At 48.3% G+C, this 16,334-nt stretch overlaps 1 pseudogene; it reads left to right on the forward strand.

Annotated features, from left to right (window-relative positions):
* The first annotated feature begins 658 nt into the window (after positions 1 to 658).
* Positions 659 to 8,202, forward strand: LOC123074439 (putative cyclin-dependent kinase F-2; annotated as a pseudogene).
* The last annotated feature ends 8,132 nt before the right edge of the window (positions 8,203 to 16,334 follow it).

Here is a 16,334-nt window from a genome sequence, read left to right on the forward strand (position 1 = left end):
CAATTTCTAGGAGTTGAGAGGAGTTTTCTTGGGGGAGAAGGAGGAGGAAGGGAGGAAGAAGAGAAAAGGGGCGGTGGGCAATGACAGTCGCGGGTGGTGAGGCGAAGGGCGTGGGGTTTGGGTTGGGGAGGAGTCACGTGACCGGAGGGGGGAGGGCAGAAGGGGGAGGGGACCAGGTGGGTCTGGTCGCGGTGGGATTCAGGCGCTTTGATTCCCTTTCCTGTTTTATGCGGGGGATCAAAAGTTTCCTAATAAAGCAGGTTGCCAGGAAATCCTAACGGGCACTCGGTTGCCCGCTAGACGCGTCCTTACTTCTAGCTAAACTTTTTTTCTAAGATCATTCTAGCTAAACTGATACTTCGCCGGCTGCAAGCAGTGCTGGTCGGAATCGGATTGGAACATAGTTTGACTTGTTATCCCCGGGAACGCAAGCGCCAAGCAAACGAAACAAAACGGGTTGGCACAACCACCGTAACTCCTCCCGGAATCCGTTTGGAAGACGGGAACCGAGCCGCCGTCGATCCAAGCCGTCTCGGTGTATATATACGTACGATGTATTTGCCGGTCGTCCATCTCGTCGCCGCCACCCCCACTCCTCCTAGGTCAGACGCGCTCTCCCCTGTCTCCGTCATCTCTGTTCAGCACGTCGATTGATCCCATGGCGTTCACTTGCAAGCGGCCTGCCGCGTTCCTCGACGGCCACGCCAGCCAGCCGGGCGCGATGTGCCGGAAGAGGAGGTGCGTCGTCGTTGGGACCACCTATGACTACGACCAAAAGTCGCGCCTCGGCGCAGGCAAGTTCGGCACCGTCGTTAAGGCGCGGTGCCGCGCCACTGGCCAGCTCGTCGCCATCAAGTCCCTCCACGACCCCGCCGACCCCACGAGGTGCTGCGGGAGGCCCGCTTCCTCGAGGCGTGCGGCGGCCACCCGCACATCGTCGGCTTCCGCGGCGTCACGCTCGACTACGTAACCAAGGAGCTCTGCCTCGTCATGGACTACGTCGAGGGCAAGAGCCTAAAAGTTCTCCTGAGCGAGAGGCACGGCGGGCTCCCGGAGGCCATGGTGTGCACCTTCATGTGGCAGCTCCTCACAGCCCCCAAGAAGATGCACCGGTGTCACATCGTCCACCGCGACATCAATCCTGCCAACATCCTCGTCGGAGGGGACGAAGCCGGAGGATTCATCAAGATCTGCGATTTCGGCGTCGCCATGTCCATGTCGGAGGCGGCGCCGTACGAGGAGGAGGCTGGCATGGGGGAGTACCGGGCGCCAGAGATGCTCCTCGGAAAACATGACTACTGTTGGAAATATGAGCAAATTACTACGAGATTTAATCCGAATAAACAGAAGATAAATCATGACTACAGCAGCAGAGATTAAACTAATCATGTGAACTAGCATAGCAGATGAACAGATCACATCTAGGGCACATACTAGAAACATGAATTCTACCACGATCTCGACCAGGAAGGATAGAATCACATACGGTGCAGCGGGAGCAGCACCGCCGGCGTTGACGTTGTCGCCCATGTCGTCGAGGATGAGGTTGTCGAGGTCGAGGAAGAAGTCGTCGTTCGCGAAGTCGTCGCTGCCAGCAGTCGCGCGAGTGCGCTCCCCAAAAACCTGATCGCCCCTCTCCCGTACAGGATCACGAGAGGCGGGGTTCCGGAGGCCTGATGTCCCTTCTGCCGGTGCACGCCGAAAGGAGGGATGGAGAAGACTTGCTTGGCGGCGCAATGATCTGGAACGGTGGTGAGAAACCATACGAAGCGGCGTTGGCTAGGGTAGACGTCTGCCTGACTATATAGTGCGGGCCGGGCAGGTCGTGGGAGTAAACCCCATGTTCGAGTCGTCACGATCCAAAAGAAACGGAAACGGTTCAGTAATTAACGCGTTCGTTAATTATTAATTAATGACTCATTAATTTTTCCCGAACAGCAAAAATATAGACAACGTGCATAGCTCTGTCCTCGGCTCGGCTCAATCCCGCAACCCACGGCGCGGCGCGTCGTGACGAGGCGTGGCGAGGCGAGCGAGGAGGAGGAGCGCGCGTGTAGGTCTCCTCTTGTCATGCTCATACAAGCGGTAGAAGAGCTCACCTTACAAAGAGGTGCAACTCTCTCTCAACTTATGAGGTGGGACTAAACTTTAGCCTCACTCACTCCACTCACATGTGTGCATGAATGGGCCAAGAGAATTTCAGAATTTTAGTTGGGCTTTGGGCCAAAGGCCTACTAGCAAAATTCCAACAATCCCCCACAAAGTCTCATTGGCACATCTCATCATTTAGTTCCAAAACATTGTTTATATACCGGTGCTTAGTGGAGACTGTGAAGTTGAACTTCCACTTAGAGATTTATGCTACACTAGATCACAACTTGAATAGTGGACTATGCCTTGAACTACAAGTTTTCTGTGAGACTAGTTTCACACAAATTCTTGACCGATACTGGGCTGCCGCAGGGCTTCCCCGCGGGTGGAGTGTATATGTCGTACTCCAGGACCTTTTCATGAATTTATTAGAGAACACCCAATTCTCACAGACTGCGACGTTAACAGTCAAATTCATATAGGTGTGTTCCTCAGAAGATGTTCTGCAGGAAAACATCCCTGCTTACCCGAATAAGCCACTTGGAACACATTAAGATAAGTATCAACCTGCCATGCAGATCAGGAGAGTATTGCATCTTCACGGAGTGGGATAGTTAATATAGGGATACTCTCCTCCCAGCTGACCAACAGCTTGTGTCCCACTTCTACTTCACGGGATCTCCGATCACATAGAGTGGGTTACCACTATGGACAACTCATGCGCTGGGTCTCAAACCCATCTCCATCGATGCATTATCTATCACATTACGTGTTAGACCCTTTGTGAAGGGATCTGCCAAGTTTTTCGATGTTTGGATATAATCCAACGTAATAACTCCGGAGTTCCTCAATTTTCTGACAGATTTTAGTCTCCTCTTCACATGTCTTGAGGACTTCATATTGTCCTTCGAACTGTTTATCTTGACGATCACAGTTTGATTATCACAGTTCATCAGGATAGGGGGGTATTGGTTTTTCAACCATAGGTAAGTCCATCAAGAGTTCACGAAGCCACTCTGCTTCAACAGTGGCAGTGTCCAATGCTGTGAGTTCTGCTTCCATAGTTGACCTCGTTAAGATGGTCTGCTTGCAAGACTTCCAGGAAACAGCGCCACCACCAAGTGTAAAAACATAACCACTTGTGGCCTGTATCTCATCAGCATCAGAAATCCAGTTTGAGTCAATGTAACCCTCCAGTAACCTTGGATACCCGGTGTAGTGAATCCCATAGCTCGCGATGCCTTTCAAATAGCGCGTAACTCTCTCAAGCGCATGCCAATGATCATCTCCCGGTTTTGACACAAACCGAGTCAGCTTGCTCACAGCAAAAGAGATGTCAGGCCTCGTGGCACTCGCCAAATACATAAGCGAGCCAATAATCTGAGAATACCTCAGTTGATCTCTAGCAATCCATCGATTCTTTCGAAGCAACACACTAGCATCATATGGAGTTGGAGAAGGTGTGCAGTCGCTATACCCAAAACGACTCAAGACCATTTCCACATAGTGAGACTGAAGCAGTGTGATCCCACCATTCTCATCTCTCAACAGCTTGATGTTTAAGATAACATCAGCTACTCCTAGATCCTTCATCTCAAAACAGCGAGATAAGAAATCCTTAACCTCCTTGATTAAATCAAGTTTGGTTCCAAAGATCAATATGTCGTCGACATACAGACAAAGAATAACTCCTTCGCCCCCACCATAGCGATAGTACACACACTTGTCACCATCGTTTACTACAAAGCCGGCAGCAGTTAATGTTCTTTCGAACTTCTCATGCCACTCCTTAGGAGCTTGTTTAAGGCCATATAAAGACTTTAATAACTTGCACACCTTTCCTTCCTGACCAGGTACTACAAAACCATCTGGCTGATCCATGTATATTTCCTCCTTCAATTCTCCATTGAGGAAAGTCGTCTTAACGTCCATTTGATGAACGAGAAGACCATGTGAGGCAGCCAGTGATAGTAGCACCCGAATTGTGGTCAGTCTAGCCACGAGTGAGTAAGTATCAAAGAAGTCTTCACCTTCTTTCTGGGTATAACCCTTGGCCACAAGTCGTGCCTTGTACTTTTCAATCGTACCATCAGGTCTAACCTTCTTCTTGAACACCCACTTACATCCTACAGGTTTGCACCCATAAGGACGGTCAGTGATCTCCCAGGTACCATTAGCTAAGATGGAATCCATCTCGCTACGAACAGCTTCCTTCCAGTAGTCAGCATCAGGAGATGCATAGGCTTCTGAAATAGTCCTGGGTGTGTCATCCACAAGATACACAATGAAATCATCACCAAAAGACTTTGCAGTCCTCTGTCTCTTACTCCTCACAGGAGTTCCATTGTCACCCTCAACAGGATTCTCAACGTGTTCCATCGCAATGGTGGGTTCAGGAATTACAGCGAATTCCTCACTAGATGGAGTAGGTATCTCCTGATTTGATGAACTCGACATATCCTTCGTAGGAAATATGTCCTCAAAGAAAGTTGCATCATTCGAATCCATAATCGTACCAACATGCATGTCGGGTACCTCGGATTTTATTATCAAAAATCTATAGCCGATGCTATGAAAAGCATAGCCCAGAAGAACACAATCCACGGTTTTTGGTCCAAGCTTGCGCTTCTTGGAAATTGGTATATTGACCTTCGCCAAACAACCCCAAGTACGTAGGTAAGAGAGTTTCAATCTTTTCCTTTCCCAATCCTCAAATGGAGTCATGGTCTTATGCTTTGTGGGAACTCGGTTTAGGACATGACACGCAGTCATTAGAGCCTCCCCCCACCATTCCTTGGAAAGACCCGATGTGTCTAACATGGTGTTAACCATATCAGTTAAAGTTCGGTTCTTTCTTTCGGCTACCCCATTTGACTGAAGTGAGTAGGGAGGCGTCCTCTCATGGATTATACCATGTTCCGCACAAAATAGATCAAATTCATTGGAAAAATACTCTCCACCACGATCGGACCTAAGCCGTTTAATTTTTCGATCAAGTTGGTTCTCTGCCTCGGCTTTATAGTTTTTGAAGAAAGTTAAAGCCTCATCTTTTGATTTCAGAAGATACACATAATAATATCTAGTGGAGTCATCAATCAACGTCATGAAGTATCTCTTTCCACCTTTTGTCAACACGCCATTCATCTCACAAAGATCAGAATGTATAAGCTCTAGTGGCGCCAAGTCTCTTGCCTCTGCAGTCTTATGGGACTTGCGAGGTTGCTTAGCTTGCACACATACTTGGCACTTAGAGCCTTTGATAGTAGAGATTTTCGGAATTAAATTCATATTGGCCAGCCGCGTCATGGAACCAAAGTTAATGTGACAAAGTCGTGAATGCCAAATATCAGACTCATTATTGTGGCAAACATTATTAATAACTTTAGTGCAAATATCTGACAAAGACAGGCGAAACAAGCCTCCGCTCTCATAGCCTTTCCCAACAAATTGTCCATACTTAGAAATTACAACTTTATTGGATTCGAAAACCAACTGAAAACCATCTCGACATAAATGGGAACCGCTAACGAGATTTTTATTGATGGACGGCACATGATGAACGTTCTTCAGACGCACAGTCTTCCCCGAAGTAAACTTCAGATCGACCGTACCAACACCTCGAACGATGGCATGTGACCCGTTCCCCATCAGCACGGGAGAAGTCCCTGTTGCCTGGTAAGAAGAAAACATGGAGGCGTCAGCACAAACATGTACATTGGCACCGATGTCAATTAACCAATCAGGGGATTGGAATACTGAAAGGATGGTAGGAAAAATACCGTACCCTGATTCCTTCATATCAGTATCACCGATGACAACATTAGCGGACTTGCCGCTCTTCTCATGTTCGTGCTCCTCAAAGCGGTTAGGACACTTCGGAGCCTAGTGATTAGGATCACCGCAGACATGGCAAAGTCCCTTCCCCTTCTTATGAGAATTCTTCTTGAAGTTGGTAGAATGTGATGGCTTGTTCTTTGTATCAAACTTGCCTTTGCCCTGAGTTTTGTTCTTGTTGTTTTTGAACTTGTTGGGCTGGAAGTTCTTCTTCTGTACCATGTGGGCACTAGAACCTCCCTCAGCAACTCGAGCACGTGTGTCCTTTGCTCTCGCCTTCTCTTCAACATCAAGAGTACCAATGAGATCCTCAACGGAAAACTCCTGTCTCTTATGTTTCAGAGAAGTAGCAAAATTGTTCCACGAAGGTGGAAGCTTGGCAATGATGCCTCCGGCAACACACACTTGAAGTACTCAAGTTCTTTTGCGAGCGACTGTATCTCATGAGCCTGCTGTACAACAGGGCGCTCATCAGTCATCTTGTAGTCATAGAATTGCTCCATGACGTACAACTCGCTGCCGGCGTCCGAGGCACCAAACTTGGCCTCGAGCGCAGCCCACATGTCATTGCCGTCGTCAAACAACATATACGAATCCACAATAGTCATCAAGAACACTCAGAAGAGCGCCTTTAAAGAGAGTATCGATCTTCTCAAAAGCTTCCAGCTGTGCCGGATTAAGATCGCCCTCAGGCTTGCCCTTGGTGGCGTCATAGCAGCCCATGGTCTAAAACCAGTAGACTGCTCTCGTGCGCCACCTCTTATATTGCGCCCCCTTAAAGGCAGGCGGCTTCAGATGCGCAGCAAAACTACTCGGAGTAAATTGCCTATAATCAGGTTTTTGGATTGTTGGAAATATGAGCAAATTACTACGAGATTTAATCCGAATAAACAGAAGATAAATCATGACTACAGCAGCAGAGATTAAACTAATCATGTGAACTAGCATAGCAGATGAACAGATCATATTTAGGGAACATACTAGAAACATGAATTCTACCATGATCTTGAACGGGAAGGATAGAATCACATACGGTGCAGCGGGAGCAGCACCGCAGGCTTTGACGTTGTCGCCCATGTCGTCGAGGATGAGGTTGCCTAGGTCGGGGAAGAAGTCGTCGCTGCCAGCAGTCGCGCGAGTGCGCTCCCCAAAAACCTGATCGCCCCTCTCCCGTACAGGATCACGAGAGGCGGGGGTTCCGGAGGCCTGCTGTCCCTTCTGCCGGTGCACGCCGAAAGGAGGGATGGAGAAGACTTGCTTGGCAGCGCAATGATCTGGAACGGTGGTGAGAAACCATACGAAGCGGCGGCGGCTAGGGTAGATGTCTGCCTGACTATATAGTGCGGGCCGGGTAGGTCATGGGAGTAAACCCCACGTCCGAGTCGTCACGATCCAAAAGAATCGGAAACGGTTCAGTAATTAACGCGTCCGTTAATTATTAATTAATGACTCATTAATTTTTCCCGAACAGCAAAAATATAGACAACGTGCATAGCTCTGTCCTCGACGCGGCGTGACGAGGAGGAGGAGCGCGCGTGTAGGTCTCCTCTTGTCATGCTCATACAAGTGGTAGAAGAGCTCACCTTATAAAAAGGTACAACTCTCTCTCAACTTATGAGGTGGGACTAAACTTTAGCCTCACTCACTTCACTCACATGTGTGCATGAATGGGTCAAGAAAATTTCAGAATTTTAGTTGGGCTTTGGGCCAAAGGCCTACCAGCAAAATTCGAACAACTACGACGCGCCCGTCGACACATGGTCTCTTGGATGCGTCATGGCAGAGATACTCTCGGGCGAGAGGATTTTCCGGGCCGACGAATTCATATCTCTGTTCCAAAGGATCTTTCAAGTGGTGGGCATGCCAGATGACACGACGTGGCCGGGGTTCACGTCGCTGCCGCACGCCGCCCCGCCGCCGCTGGTGCCGGGGCAGCAGAGCACGCTGCGAGATCTGTTCCCGGAGGAGACGTTGTCCGCGGAGGGATTCGAGGTCCTCAACGGTCTTCTTACATGCAACCCCGACAAGCGGCTGACGGCGGCCGCCGCGCTGAAGCTCCCGTGGTTCGCCACCGCTGCTGCAAATGTCCACCCTGCTGCTCCTCCTGCTGCTGCTGCCAAGCTCGACACGACGGCGGTGTCCATAAAGGAGGAGGTGGTGGAGTTCGTTCCGTTGATGCCTCCCAGAAAGAGAGTCACGGCCATGAAGACGTTGATCAGGAAGAAGGCGCCGCTGATCGTTCCACCGGCCAGACGATACTTGGAACTTTTCCGATGAAAAATATGTAAATGCAGGGATGATAATTTACCGATCCAAAGCAGAGTAAATTGTCTCGGCTCAAGCTTGTATCTGCATACTTGCAGCGTTGAAGTGTTTGTTTCGTCCTGTAAAAAACATCATATTGTTTGCTACATTCAAATATTCAAGCTATATAAGTCTTGCCAATTCACAAGTGTGTAACTTTCATCATATTAGACGGGTACAAACTGTAAACATAGATGCATATATTTCAAACGAAAATATACATCCACAAGCAAGATCTTGATACAAGGCAAGCACCACAAGATTTCAAGGCTTACGTTCCCGCATGAATTTCATTGGGTATTTGAAATTGCGTTTACTTTTTTTAAGAAGAAGAGGCTGACCCCCGGTCTCTGCATCTAGAAAATATATGCTGTCATTTTATTGATTATTCTCGAGAACTTTACAAAATAGAACTACAATATGCCTGAATCCGCCATCTTGACAACATCTGCCGCTACTCCTATCCATATGACGAAGGGGTGCAAGCTGGGCCACATACCCAGGCCTCTCACCTAAGCCTAACATCTAAAGCCGGAGGCCCCGACCGGGCCATCTACCGGGTCCGGGGAACAAACCAGTCTGACACACTCAGATGTGTCGTCGCGGCCATCTTTCACTGGTCCATCTTCAGAGCAGATTGAGGTGTCAACCTTGGCAGGTCCTCCGCCATCGACGCCACCGCGACACCAAACGACGACCTCCACCTACACGAGCCTTGAAAGGTCCTCCGCCATGGACGCCACCACGACGCCAAACGACGACCTCCACCTACGCGAGTCCATCTCCAAGCAACGGACGTAGATCCATGCTAGGATAGGTCTGCACCACCGCCGTCGCCCACCACCCACAAGCGCCACCCAACCCCAAGGTTTCCAAAGCGGCGCCTTCAAGAAGGGAACGGCGCCGTGAGCGCCGCCGCCGCCCAACAAAGTTAGGGCTTTCGCCCGGGAGACCTAGGGGAAGGGGGAGTGAGGAGATCAGTCCATACCGACGCCTCCAAGGAAGGAAACGGCGCCCTTAGGCATCGCCGTCGGCGCGGTCGATCATGTCCGGCTAGGGATTTGACCCGGACTAGATCCCCGCCACCAGCAGCGCCTCCTGTACAGAACCGGCGACTAAGGGAAGCACGGTCCGACCAGGCTGGCCCGCACACCGAACAGGGGAGGAGGGGAGGCGCCAGATCGCGCGCACCGACCGCCGCAGAAGCGGCCGCCAGCCGCCAACGACCACTGGGATCCCGCACGGCCAGGACGCCAGATCCACCTCCCGCACGGCTGCTCGCCGGAGCCTGCCATGGCTCGCCAAAGGAGCCGCCGCTCCAGATCCCATACTCCCCACGCAGAGTCAGGGCAGCCGAGGCCCCGCCGCCACCATCCTTGGCTGCCTCAGGCGGCGGCGAGGAGGTGGGGCGAGGTGGGGAGGGGGTCGCGGCGGTGTGGCTAGGGTTCCCCCGCTACCGCCGGGGAAGGCGACGCGGGGGTCGCGGGAGGGGTTAGGAGGAGAGAGTATGACCTGACGGGAGCACTTCTTTTCTCGCGTCTAGATGTGTCCCACCAAGTTTGTAAACGGCGACATTGCAGGTGAAATTGCGTTTACTACTGACAACTCATTTGTTGTGGATCAGTTTGTCCGTGCCCTTTCTTGCAACATCTTTATTTTCTGCTTTATGATTTATCTTCCTAGATCTACTAGTCCTTTCAAGTGTTCGAACTGACAGCTTGTATTTCAGTTTAAATGCGCCTGACCCATCATTCAAGAGCGCATTCGGGATAGTGTCATGTATGCTTGCAATACAAGTGTACCTGAAATCAGAGCAAGTACAAAGAAATGCATGAGAGATTGGAAACTTTATATACATGAAAGGGTAAATGACTTCAAACTACTAAGGTGCCAAGTTAGTTTTACAAAATGAGGTGAAAGTTGAATAGCATACTAATGATATACTACAAGGAAAGGGAAGTTAGAGGCTCATTAGTAGTTAACTCTCTCAGAGAATGTTGTAATAATCGTACCCTGATCCATAGAGTGATCTAGCATCTACCAATAAAGGTCTGAACACCGAGAGGAACATACCCTTGATCATTAAAGTTGCACCATTGCTCTGTGTGAGCTTGCCATTTTTACTTTTTTGCAAGACATTAAGACCTTGTTGAACCTTTTTTATCTATAAATATGGCCGTATGCATCGTTCTGATGCAGAGGCCGGGGAATCCCCCCTTTCGAAAAAATAATAATAATTAAAGTTGCACCATTTGACCTTGCAGGTTAAGAGGGAAGACCAAACATCCCTGTGAGAGAACACTATGCTCTTCAGAATTGGAATTACCTGTAGGACCAAATCCAGGATAGGATTCACCCTCATGAAAGGCTAGCCAGCTGAAGTAGGAGTATCAATATTCCAGAATCATATTAGATCCCCGAAAAGAAATGTACCGTATTTGGATTGCCTTTTCTTGAGGAACTGGCTTACTGGCAGCTAGGACTGCCTATATATTAAGAAGGAGCAAACGAACATACAAACGTTGCATTACAGAGCTGGATGTTAGGGGTCCCCACCGAAGGTAAAACAGGGAATTAATCTGGCTCCGGCTCTGGGCTATTCTCAACATCCGAGAGCCAATGAGCGGAGAGAGTTGGTTGAAGAATATCCTGTTTGATGAGTTGCAGGACCGCTGACTCGTGTAGCATCTTGTGCTCGAAAACGCGGCGATTCCTCTCCTTCCATATGTTCCAAGCTGTGTATATAGTAGCAGTCTTGGCCCGCGGATCCAGACGGGAGGCGAAGTCATTCCACCACAAGTGGATGGAGGTTGCAGGTTGCACAGGCGGAATGAGCAGAGGAATGTCCAAATCTTCAGCAACCAGGAACCAAACAGAGTTGGCGTAGGGACAGTTCAGGATGAGGTGCAAGGGTGTCTCCTCACTTTGGTCGCAGAGGTTGCAAAACTCACTGTGTGGGATCCCACGAGTCTCCATGTTGCTATTTGTAAGTATTCTGCCGCGAAGCCAAACCCACATGAAGAAGTGGCACTTGGGTTCCACCTTGGCAGACCATATTTTGTCAGATTGCAAATTGGCAAAGGAACCGATGAACTGACACTGGTACGCTGATGCTGCCGTGTAGACCTTCGAGTCATTCCAACCCCAAGCGATTGAGTCCTCTCTATCAGCAGAGAGATTGATTTGTTGCATCCGTAGCCATAAGGAGGTGAATTGACGGAGTTCCGAATCAAGGGAGATACGGTGCAACCCAGCCATCCATTTGTTTTGCTCAATTGCCTCGCACACAGTCAGCTTCTTCCGGGAACAGAGTTTGAAGACGTCAGGTGCCAGGTGTCGCGGCGCATGTCCGTCGAGCCAACGGTCATGCCAGAAACTTGCAGTCAGGCCGTTGCCAACAGTCACCAGAGTCGAAGCATGGAAGAGGGATTGCCTTTTCTAGTGCCAGGAAAATTGCTTTCATAGGCTTTTGTTTCAACAGAGCTTCCAGGCCAGATTAAAATCTGTCCGGATAGTCTCCAATGGCAAACCGAAGCCGCGGGGCATGAAGGAGAAGTCGTGAAACTGATATTCCTACCCAAGAACAAGAATAAACCAGGGAAGTAAAATCTTTGTGAGTGACGCAGTAGCTGTGTCGTAAGTGAACGAATCAATTTCAGGAGATGGTACGCACGGGTAGTTCTGAAGGGTGCGATTAGTTTGGTCCTACACGGCCTGAACTAATTTTGTGAAGGTAGTAGCCAGCCCAAAGAAAATGCAGAAGTACCCATGTGATAAATTACAATGCTATCTTGTCAAAAGGAAATTCAAAAGTGAGAATGTACTTAGAATGATGAGCAGAGGAGAGAGTAGAGATATTATTACAGTTGAAGCTGAAGTCGATTTCCTCGAACCTGCAAAATTGAAATCTCTGAGAATGAGATCCAGAGAGCTACCCACCAAAACGCCAAAAGTGTTTGCCATATGGGATATTGTATAACAGAATACTAGTACTGTTATATTTTTCAAAACAACCTTGTGCATATCTGTAATGCACTGCACAATAAAGTAGTGTTATCTTGTCATAAGTTAGATGCAACTATCCAAGCGTTGACTTGAAATTGTTAGAGGCCCTTTTTAACTTCCGCAAATGCATGTATCACACTTTTTAGTGACTTCTATGTCCTGTCAGCTTTAGGCCAAGAGTACAAGATTTATGTATCATGCCTGCTAAGAACAGAGAACTAATACAAAGGGAGAACTCTGAGAAACGAAAACAAGGAAGGAGAAAACATAAAGCTCTAAGAAATACAGGTTTCTGTCTTATATTGAAGTATCCCGCTGGCCTACTAACAACACCAAGTCAATTTGATTCTTTATCTTTATTTCGGGTAACCCACACAGCTGAAGAACTGTAAGATACTACTTACTAAATCAATTATATAACCCCACTGTGCATTGTTGCAGGACCTAGATTTAATCACTGGGACAAATGGCTCAGATTAAGGAGGCATATAAAGAACCTGTGATCGAGGGAACTAGTAGTATTCAAGAAAACACCCATTGCAAAAAAAAAGAATGAATGAAATATCGTGGGTACTCCATCAAATCGAAACCTGAGAGCAACTCCAATGGGGCGACCCATTTCGTCCGCCCGCGTCCGTTTGGGTCGGCGCGGACAAAAGTGACGGCCCAACGCACCGACCCAAACTCAAATCGTGTCTGCCTCGCGTCCGCGCCGATCCATTTCCGGCCCAAAATTACGCCTGGAATGCGTCGGCGCGGACGCGAAGCGGACGCGCCGCGCGTCTCCTCGCCGTTCGCCGCGTCCCCACCTGGCGGCCACCCAACCGCCACCGGTCATCTTATTTATGACGACCACCGACAGCGGGCCCACGCGTCAGCCAGTGGAAGCGTCCTTTTTTAACCACGCGTGCGGCGGGGTCGGCCTCATCCACTTCTCCCGTCCACATCTGGCCCCCCACCACTCCCTTTGCTTCCTCGCCGGCGACCGCAAACCCTAGCGCGCCCATGGGCCTCTTCGGCAGCAGCAATGGCAAGGGCAAGGGCAAGGGCACCCCTGGCGCCTTGTCCTCCCGTGCTCCCCTTCCCCCTCCTCCTCCTCCTCCGGCGGCGACGCGTTTCCTGTTGGGTAACGTAGTAATTTCAAAAAAATTCCTACGCACACGCAAGATCATGGTGATGCATAGCAACGAGAGGGGAGAGTGTTGTCCACGTATCCTCGTAGACCGAAAGCGGAAGCGTTAGCACAACGCGGTTGATGTAGTCGTACGTCTTTACGATCCGACCGATCCAACTACCGAACGTACGGCACCTCCGAGTTCAGCACACGTTCAGCTCGATGACGTCCCGCGAACTCCGATCCAGCAGAGCTTCACGGGAGAGTTCCGTCAGCACGACGGCATGATGACAGTGATGATGTTGCTACCGACGCAGGGCTTCGCCTAAGCACCGCTACGATATGCATGACCGAGGTGGAATATGGTGGAGGGGCACCGCACACGGCTGGGAGAGATCAACAGATCAACTTGTGTGTCTAGAGGTGCCCCCCTGCCCCCGTATATAAAGGATGGAGGAGGGGAGGCCGGCCAGCCCCTAGGACGCGCTAGAAGTGTGGAGTCCTACTAGGACTCCCTAGTCCTAGTAGGATTCCTCCTCCCACATGGAATAGGAAAAAGGGAAGGGAAAAGGAGAAGGCAGGAAGGGGGCGCCCCCCTTCCCTAGTCCAATTCGGACCAGACCATGGGAAGGTGTGCGGCCACCTTTTGAGGCCTTTCTCTCCTTTCCCGTATGGCCCATTAAGGCCCAATACGAATTCCCGTAACTCTCCGGTACTCCGAAAAATACCCGAATCACTCGAAACTTTTCCGATGTCCGAATATAGTCGTCCAATATATCGATCTTTACGTCTCGACCATTTGAGACTCCTCGTCATGTCCCCGATCTCATCCAGGACTCTGAACTACCTTCGGTACATCAAATCACATAGCTCATAATATAAATCGTCACCGAACGTTAAGCGTGCGAACCCTACGGGTTCAAGAACTATGTAGACATGACCGAGACACATCTCCGGTCAATAACCAATAGCGGAACCTGGATGATCATATTGGCTCCTACATATTCTACGAAGATCTTTATCGGTCAAACCGCATAACAACATACGTTGTTCCCTTTGTTATCGGTATGTTACTTGCCCGAGATTCGATCGTCGGTATCTCAATATCTAGTTCAATCTCGTTACCGGCAAGTCTCTTTACTCGTTCCGTAATGCATCATCCCGCAACTAACTCATTAGTCACATTGCTTGCAAGGCTTATAGTGATGTGCATTACCGAGAGGGCCCAGAGATACCTCTCCGACAATCGGAGTGACAAATCATAATCTCGAAATACGCCAACTCAACAAGTATCTTCGGAGACACCTGTAGAGCACCTTTATGATCACCCAGTTACGTTGCGACGTTTGGTAGCACACAAAGTGTTCCTCCGGTAAACGGGAGTTTTATAATCTCATAGTCATAGGAACATGTATAAGTCATGAAGAAAGCAATAGCAACATACTAAATGATCAAGTGCTAAGCTAACGGAATGGGTCCAGTCAATCACATCATTCTCTAATAATGTGATCTCGTTAATCAAATGACAACTCATGTCTATGGCTAGGAAACTTAACCATCTTTGATTCAACGAGCTAGTCAAGTAGAGGCATACTAGTGACACTCTGTTTGTCTATGTATTCACACATGTATCAAGTTTCCGGTTAATACAATTCTAGCATGAATAATAAACATTTATCATGAAATAAGGAAATAAATAATAACTTATTGCCTCTAGGGCATATTTCCTTCAGTCTTCCACTTGCACTAGAGTCAATAATCTAGTTTACATCGCCATGTGATTTAACACCAATAATTCACATCACCATGTGATTAACACCCATAGTTCACATCGTCATGTGACCAACACCCTAAGGGTTTACTAGAGTCAATAATCTAGTTCACATCGCTATGTGATTAACACCCAAAGAGTACTAAGGTGTGATCATGTTTTGCTTGTGAGAGAAGTTTAGTCAACGGGTCTGCAACATTTAGATCCGTATGTATTTTGTAAATTTCCATGTCAACAATGCTCTGCACGGAGCTACTCTAGCTAATTGCTCCCACTTTCAATATGTATCCAGATTGAGACTTAGAGTTATCTGGATCAGTGTCAAAACTTGCATCGACGTAACCCTTTACGACGAACCTTTTGTCACCTCCATAATCGAGAAACATATCCTTATTCCACTAAGGATAATTTTGACCGTTGTCCAGTGATCTACTCCCAGATCACTATTGTACTCCCTTGCTAAACTCAGTGTAGGGTATACAATAGATCTGGTACACAGCATGGCATATTTTATAGAACCTATGGCTGAGGCATAGGGAATGACTTTCATTCTCTTTCTATCTTCTGCCGTGGTCGGGCTTTGAGTCTTACTCAATTTCACACCTTGTAACACAGGCAAGAACTCTTTGTTTGACTGTTCCATTTTGAACTATTTCAAAATCTTGTCAATGTATGTACTCATTAAAAAACTTATCAAGCGTCTTGATCTATCACTATAGATCTTGATGCTCAATATGTAAGCAGCTTCACCGAGGTCTTTATTTGAAAAACTCCTTTCAAATACTCCCTTATGCTTTCCAGAAAATTCTACATTATTTCCGATCAACAATATGTCATTCACATATGTTTATCAGAAATGCTATAGTGCTCCCACTCACTTTCTTGTAAATACAGGCTTCACCACAAGTCTGTATAAAACTATATGCTTTGATCAACTCATCAAAGTGTATATTCCAACTCCGAGATGCTTGCACCAGTCCATAGATGGATCGCTGGAGCTTGCACATTTTGTTAGCACCTTTAGGATCGACAAAACCTTCTGGTTGTATCATATACAACTCTTCTTTAATAAATCAATTAAGGATTGCAGTTTTGTTATCCATTTGCCAGATTTCATAAAATGCGGCAATTGCTAACATGATTCAGACAGACTTTAAGCATCGATACTAGTGGGAAAATCTCATCATAGTCAACACCTTGAACTTTGTAAAAAAC

This window comes from Triticum aestivum, chromosome 3D, assembly GCF_018294505.1.
Source record: "Triticum aestivum cultivar Chinese Spring chromosome 3D, IWGSC CS RefSeq v2.1, whole genome shotgun sequence".
Taxonomy (NCBI): Eukaryota; Viridiplantae; Streptophyta; class Magnoliopsida; order Poales; family Poaceae; genus Triticum; species Triticum aestivum.